Source organism: Saccostrea cucullata, unplaced genomic scaffold (genome assembly GCF_032062105.1).
Source record: "Saccostrea cucullata isolate Sc308-1 unplaced genomic scaffold, CSIRO_AGI_Scuc_v1 ctg6105, whole genome shotgun sequence".
Taxonomy (NCBI): domain Eukaryota; kingdom Metazoa; phylum Mollusca; class Bivalvia; order Ostreida; family Ostreidae; genus Saccostrea; species Saccostrea cuccullata.
In genome coordinates this window covers 11,848-19,943 of record NW_026937002.1, presented here as the reverse complement: position 1 = coordinate 19,943, position 8,096 = coordinate 11,848, and positions in this window count along the sequence as shown.

Here is an 8,096-nt window from a genome sequence, read left to right as displayed (position 1 = left end):
TGATTAATCAATATGGCTAAATTATTTTTTCAAAGATTGCATAAGAACTATTTGAAAAAAAAAATTAGTTACATGTACATGTAGATTTAGGATTTGTTTGAATAAAAAAGCTACATGTAAAACAAGTACTATGCTAAAAAGAGAGTATTCCATGCAACCCCTATATAAAACCTAACAATTTATTAAATGACCATGAATTAAACGTTTGCTACCATTCTTCCGGCACAAAAGTTTATTATTTTAATTTATAAACAAGTTATAAAAAGAGCACATTAATATTATAAAATTAAAAAATAATAAACAGATGAAAATATTAGGATTATGACTTATTTCCTATTTGTTTTGCTTGTGTTTACTCGGCCGGTCAATGTGTATAAAATGGTGTCAACATCTTCGATTTCAATAGTCCCTGGGCATGATTAGCAGAGAGTCAGTGTATAGTAATTTGGAACAGTGTTACACATCACTGAACCTGCTGGTCAACGGTGACCAATCTATGTTATGCAAAAAATGAGACGTTTGGGTCATTAAATGTGTATAAATGGGATTGTTGTCTGGAAGACGACAAATTTCTTTCAAAGTAGGTCGTCTCGAAATTTTTCGGTCACGCTCCATTTGATTGCAAGAAATTTCCAAAATGAATGGGGATGAAAAGTCAGCATATCCTAGTAACGGTGTTGATGACAACAACCACTTTAATCTTTCAAACAAATGGTTGACATTCTTTTGACCATTTGTCAAGAAAACTTGTCTTAGGATGTTTAGCGTTCTTCTTAGCGATTTCTAGAATGGGGTTCTGCAATTTGCGAAAAATGTTTTAGAAATCGGCGGTAATATCCCTCAAATCCAGAAATGATTGAACTTCCTTCACATTTTGTGGAACAATCCAGTCCACAAACCCCATCTGTGCCAATTCCATTTTCACTGACCACATTATCCAGATATTTCTTTTTACTCTTTGATACAAGAAGTTCAACATTTTATTATTCACGTTCAAGTAGAATTTTGGAATCACATTCAAGTAGAATGTGAGAAATCACCTGTACGTAAAGACACCTTACAATGGGTTTCAGTACAACTGGGTATATATTGGATATATATTTTTTAATTACTGATGCATGAAATCCACTTATAACTGTGATTAAGCATTTATTTTGGTGTATCTCAATGTAAATATGACAGTTTTTGTAGAAATCACAACTATCATGAATTTCATTACTGTCTGATTCTTATGAATAGCTGTATTTAACTTGCATCCCCCATTACAACTGTATAACCGATATTGTACTGGATATCTACACTAGTGTATTAATGATGCATATATATGTATAGAGATTGTTTGTAGTATTCTTTTTCAAAGCATTCGCACTTAATCAAATGGACGATATAAAACAATTAAATAATATCAAAAGACAACAATTATTCGAATACCATTGTTGTTATATTAGGTTTTCAGGGGGGTGTATTCGTAGATTTTGAAGTTGTTCTGCTAGCAATTGTTTATGGTTTGTGTTGCATCAACCGCATTTAATTCTATGTGTATCCTTATCAACAATCATTTGAATTCGTCAGGTAATATTCCTATTGTTCGATTATTCTTGCAAAAATATATTTTAATTTTTTTTAAATAACTACATACTTATAGTCTTCAGGAGCTGGACTGCAAGAAAAAATGTCCTCTGTGCCTGTATCTTTATCATACTTGTGATTGAATTATTTCCCAGATTTCGAAAAAAGTAAGTGACTTTTACGCTTATGGTATTACATGCATTTCATTTTGTTACCGAAAACAAACTCACTCCAACTTTAAAAATGCAGTGTATCATAGGCATGGAGAATCTTCTTTTTGATTTTTTTTACTTTTTATTGTAGACTTCATTCAATGAATAGGAAATGGAAATCAAGGAAAAAAGAAACGCATGGGGAATTTGAAGAGAGAACTTCTTTCTTGCAGTGATTATGATACCATGATCAATGATAATTATAATTGGACAATTTATTGAAGCAAATACGTTTCTCAATATTGGAAATCTTGGATTCTTTTCTGTATTTACGCACATCTTCTCCCTCTCACACCAACATACGCAAGTTTTAGATGTAGTGCGTTTATTGCCTACTGATCAAGAAGTTAATATTTTATTCTAATCAGATTATTTTCTAATTACATTGCATGTTTTGTAGCATTCTTAAACTCTTTAAAACATGCTATCATCGTTTTTTTTCCTGAAATGGTTGATGAGAAACAGTATCTCCTCGTGATGAAGCAAAAATAGAACCACTCTGTCATGCCAAGTGGTCATTCGCCAAACAGGATTGTGGAATTATATATTGAAAGCATCTTGGATTTGATATTGACTGACGGCTTGATAAAACTTCCATGGTCATTTTTTTAAAATTAAAATGACACTTGACATGATCAACGGGGAACAAGACTGATCAACAGAGGATGCTTACTCCTCCATGGCGCTTAATATTTTAAGTCCCAGAATACACTTTGTTTCAATCAATCTTTGGGCAGCATGGTGCTCTGAATTAAAGGAAGCTTTACGAAGGATTATGTATCTTTGTTATGCTACAAATGAACCAAACACAGTCCAGAATGTAGAAAATTTTAGGGGATTTAAAAAAATATATTGATACATTAACCATGGCAACGATATTCAATTACTGATATACAAAATGAAATAACCAACACGTTTGAAGCCAAAAATAATAAACATAAACAGGATTATGTATCTTCGTTTCTTTACAAATGAACCAAACACAGTCCAAATCGTAGAAAAATTAGAAAAATAATTATACATTAACCATGGCAACAATATTCAAGAACTGATATACAAAATGAAATAACCAACAATTTTGGAGCTAAAAAATTAATTAACATAAACAGGATTATGTATCTTTGTTACTTAACAAATGAACCAAACACTTTCCAAAACATACATGTACAAGTAGGAAATTACGAAGGACTTCATAAATATTTTGATACATTACAGGTGTAACCATGGCAACAGTATTCAAAAACTGGTATACAGAATTGATGTTATCTGTTGAATGAAACGTTTCATTTAAATATGACTTAACTGATGAGTGGGTAGTATTTTGAAGAAAAGCTAACAGACGCACAAAGAACAGACGATTGAATATCGACACCTTAACAATGCTTAAGCTTATTGTAACTGACTGTCTGTGAAAAAAAATATTCATGGCAAATGCGATCAAGGTACATGTATGACAGTTTACGAGCATTCGTTTGAAATAACTGAAATGTGTTTTCTCTCTCTTTTTTCTTGTACATTCTTTATGGATACCTGAATAACATAACCTCCTTTTTAAAGACAAGACATAACATTCAGTAGAGGAATAGAATAGCTCATTTATTTACTAAAATATGTATACGTAAATACAAATAAAACAAAGCAAAACATACTTAACATAGATCACAAACAATTATGCAATACTGGGTATTTATAAAAAATGTGATGTACATGCAAATCTTACATAATATACCAAATAAAATTGAAAAAATCAGGCACATCAACCATCGATTATACAGCTCGCTGTTTGATCTCCTCCATCATATAAAAAAGAGACAAAATATGACATTTCATGACTTTGTTGACAAAGAGAGAGGGATAAAATGTCATTGATATAGCTAATGCAGTAGGACCAGAAGCTCCTGATTTCAAGACCTGATGGTGACTAGCATGCAATATGTACAGAGAGGAGGTGAACCATAAGCTCCTAACTTCATGGCACTACAGAGAAATAAGTTAATAGAAAAGTCCAAAATCTATTGAACTCAAAATAATGGTTTAAGAACTGGAATTTGAATTTTTTTTCTGAACGCTTTAGATTTGCAGCATCCCATATATTAAATTTAAACATTCGACCAACCAGACTCTGCTTCTGTTGTAGCTGCCCCAATTTGAAAACTGTGAGTCTGGTGTAGTTTTTTGGGAATTTCACAAGCAGAAAGAGCTAGCTGCAGGTGGTCTGCAATGTTCGAGACACTGGGGTGTTGTCTATAAATGAAAATGGATAAAAAGAATTGCAGGATTGATTAGGGCATAACAGTTCATTGAGGTTCTGCAGAATTTGTATTTATTGGAAAGCTTGCCGTGGGGTATTGTTAGTTCAATGCAAATTTCAGACCGTTCATTTGCAATAAATTTCACATGTTTAGCCAGGGTATAATGCTGTTTTACTCTGCCAGTCTTTGTCAATTCGCCAATTCGAAGGAGTGCATAAAATTCCAAAAGAAACATTTGAATGAAGCATTGATAAAGGCAGAGTTGGCAATATGGGATAGAACATGAATTAATTTTGTCAAAATTGGACTTTTAATGGGCAGCCTTGTGTCAGTGAAAGGACTGAGTTTTCTGAAGCCTATTAGGTGATTTTTCAGGGGGAAATGTTGGGTTAAATCCTGAAAGTTCCAAGTTTATAGGCAAACTTCAAAGCAGAAATGTGGGTTTTGGTAGTGGCGGCAAGATTCTGGAGGTAACAATATGCTATTTATAAGAGTAAATGGTCCAGCATTAGTGGAAGTGGATCCTGGTTTGGATGAATATGCATTTTAATAAAGTCTTTGCATCGGGAAAATATGCTCTTTGAATTAAGCGAACCTGGGATAATGAGTATTTCTGTACCTTGCAATTTAAGAATTTTTATCAACACTTTTAACAATAATTTACTAAAATTTGAAATATATTTTTTAAAAACTTTGTTTTTGTTGATTATATATATATATATATATATATATATATATATATATATATATATATATATATATATATATATATATATATATATATATATATATGAAGGAATAGAAATTGAATTATAAATTTGATCAACGAGTACCGTCCCGTCATGTGTTTTCGTGGTATATACGTTTTCGTGGTATTTTTTATTTTTAGGAATAATCGCACAATGCGAGATCGAAATGACATCATATTTGCTATTGATAAAAGGGAACCCTGTACATGTTTTATGACCAAATGTTAAACCTTTCTGCCTTTGCCAAAATAAAATATAGCGAGTGAGTTATGCATAGTTTGCAAATTTGACAATTTTGTGAAATATACGCTTATTCGTCGTGTTTTGAAGTAGAATACCAAACTTACAAACTAAAAGCCGGCGATCCTGCATATCATCGTCTGTTAATCATCCATACAGCTACCGGTCAAGTGACAATAATTTGGAATTTCCCAATTTTGATATTTTTTTACGGCGATCTAGTAACGTCATTTTTTATATAATTTTCAAAGAAAATATCGTGGTGTTAAAAAGTTAAATGAAAAAAAAATATTGTATCATTGATAATTAATTGAACTAACCGTTAATGTTCTTTAAATATATATGGATTTATATTTTAAAACATGAAACATTCAAATAAAGCTTTACAAAATTAATTCTAAGCCAAAATTGAGAAAGAGAATTTTTTTACATTATTTAGCAAACAGCATAGGCACGCCTAGATAGATGTTTTCTTAATTTACAACAAATAAATTCCCATGTCAAATAATGTAATCATTGTGTCAATTGACTAGAATTTTTATACTGTAAAATTTATAAGAATTTTGCCTGACTAGATTTCCATAGTTTACTTGTTTTATAAATACCACGAAAACTTATGATGTCAGCAAAAAAATCGAAAGAGCAACTAAGCAAGAACTCAATGACCTTCTGAGCAAATAATAAATGATATGTGAGTTAAAATTATTTCAAAATAAGGAGAATTATTGTTTGTTTATGTAATAAATAGCTAACACCTCAATTATTAAGTCTTGAAGCACTTTATTACAAATTAACCGTAATGCCACGAAAACTCACGATTCGAGGGTATGAACAAAACTTCTGCACGTCATTTTTGATTTGAAGACTCGATTAATAAAAGAAAGCCTTCTAAATTATTTTTATTTCAGTTAGTGGAGATTACAAAATAAAAAAAATAGACGACATAGGTTGTGTATGTGATTATTTACCATATCCTCATTCTGGAATATGTTTAGCAAGTAAGTGTTTTGTTTAAAAACTGTATAAAAAATATTTTATACAATGCTTAACGGGGAGAAAATCTCGTTGTATCAAGCACGAGATTCAAATCAAGTACATTTAGATGTAAATGTGGTTTTATGATCAATTTTCCCCCAGAATTGTACCATATATACCCTATAAGAATTATATATGTTTATTAAAAAAAAAATCCAATGATATCGTTTTATTAAAACTGACATCATTGTCATGAAGTTCTTTAGGATTTTGTGCAGGCAGTAGAGAAAGTGATAAGCCGTAGAATAAACAAAACAAAATAAATTTATTTAAATAACAAAAAACAAAATAAGAAATTATCAAAACAAACTCACTCTCAAACACCCTCTCTCACAAAGAAAACAAAATTTAACTTTAAATTGATAGCCTGATAGTATTGACAGTGAAATAAAGATTTAACTTTAAACACAATCAATTGTCAATAAGCCGTTGTTGGTTTCAAACAATAAATTGCAACTTAACTTGAAAAAATCAAATAGAAAAATCAAAACTGTATTATGTTAGTTTTCGCAGAAAAAAAATCATTTTTTTAAAAACAAGATCTGTAAATATGAAATTTGTTAAATGTCAAATTTAATTCTCATCAATGCTTTATTTCTTAAAACCAGAATTGAGAGTTTGACTTTTGGCTATTTTATTCCTTAGAATTTACACCATCGGGCCTCTATACATCGAACAAAGCCCCTCTGATTCCAGCCCAGGACTCACAGGTTTCCCACTGGAAATCTGTAGATTTAGTTTATTCAGTTGGGAACACCACTTAATTTCTATGGACACTGTCCTTGCGCACCAGTACCACGCCTTGTGTCAACCATGTGCTCGTGCCGCGCACTCGCCTCTACACACGACCAAACTCCCCCTTGGGTCCAGACACCTACTGCCGCCGCAGGTTTATAATCATAACCCCTCTGCGCGGCTGGAGAAAGAAATGCCCATGCAGTAAAATAAACGACTCCTAGGCTACCCGTTCACCAGACTAACTTCTGGAATTTGCCATAGAAAATCGATTACAGGAACAAAAAATCAAAGCGTGGTCGCACACTTGATAAACACAATCGCAACTTCTCGGGCCTCTCCGGCTAGCGGAAAAACGACCTCGAATGTATATGGTAGACGCCATTACAACCCTCCCTTTTCACGTTCTTTGGAATAAATGCATGTAGACTTTTTATCTGTGGAATATGGAGTTTAACTTTATTCAATGTAATGATATTACCTAAAATATACCATAGAAAGGACCTCTAACTCCTTCTATCCTATATTTCAATAAACAGGAAATGTATAAATCTTTAACATCCGAGGTTGTTTTTCCGACCTCTGACGGAAAGACCCGAGATGATGCGATTGTTGACAAACAGCCACGACTCTCCCTGACCAAATCGGTTATACCAAAAATAACTCTGTAAGCGGACACTCTTTCACTCTATGGAACCCACTAGGAATATAATTACAACTGTTTACAAAATAACAAAGCAAATAAACAACATAATCAACTTCATCACAATCATACTTTTAATTTCAGGCAAGAAAGGCAGATGGCTTAAGAACGTTTTATTTCACATCGTGGTTCATGGGCCACTTATTTTTACTGTAATTAAACTAGCACGTAAGTTTTTTTGATAGTTTAATATTGTACAAATGGTTTCTATATCTCTATATACTAGATATTACATATCTGTCTATCTCGATTGTACATGTAATAAATAACTTTTTTAAACATAGGATGAAAACTTCTGGGTATAGAGTTTATTTGTTTATTTGAATCATTTGAAATTTAATTTCTAGGTTATGTTAATAATTTTGACCAAGTAACACTAAAAGTATAAATCACATTGTTATTATAAGAAATTTAAAATGATTAAAATATTAAATCTAAACAGGCGACAGTTTAGCAAATTATCTTTCATATCTTATGAGGCGAAGAAATGTTGTTGCAAAATAACTGCACGGTGATTGTGTTTTCAATCCTATGCTCTTTGAAACCAAACCATGGAGTCAAGTTTATACAAAATGATGTTCTTTTTGAAAATTGTGTTAAG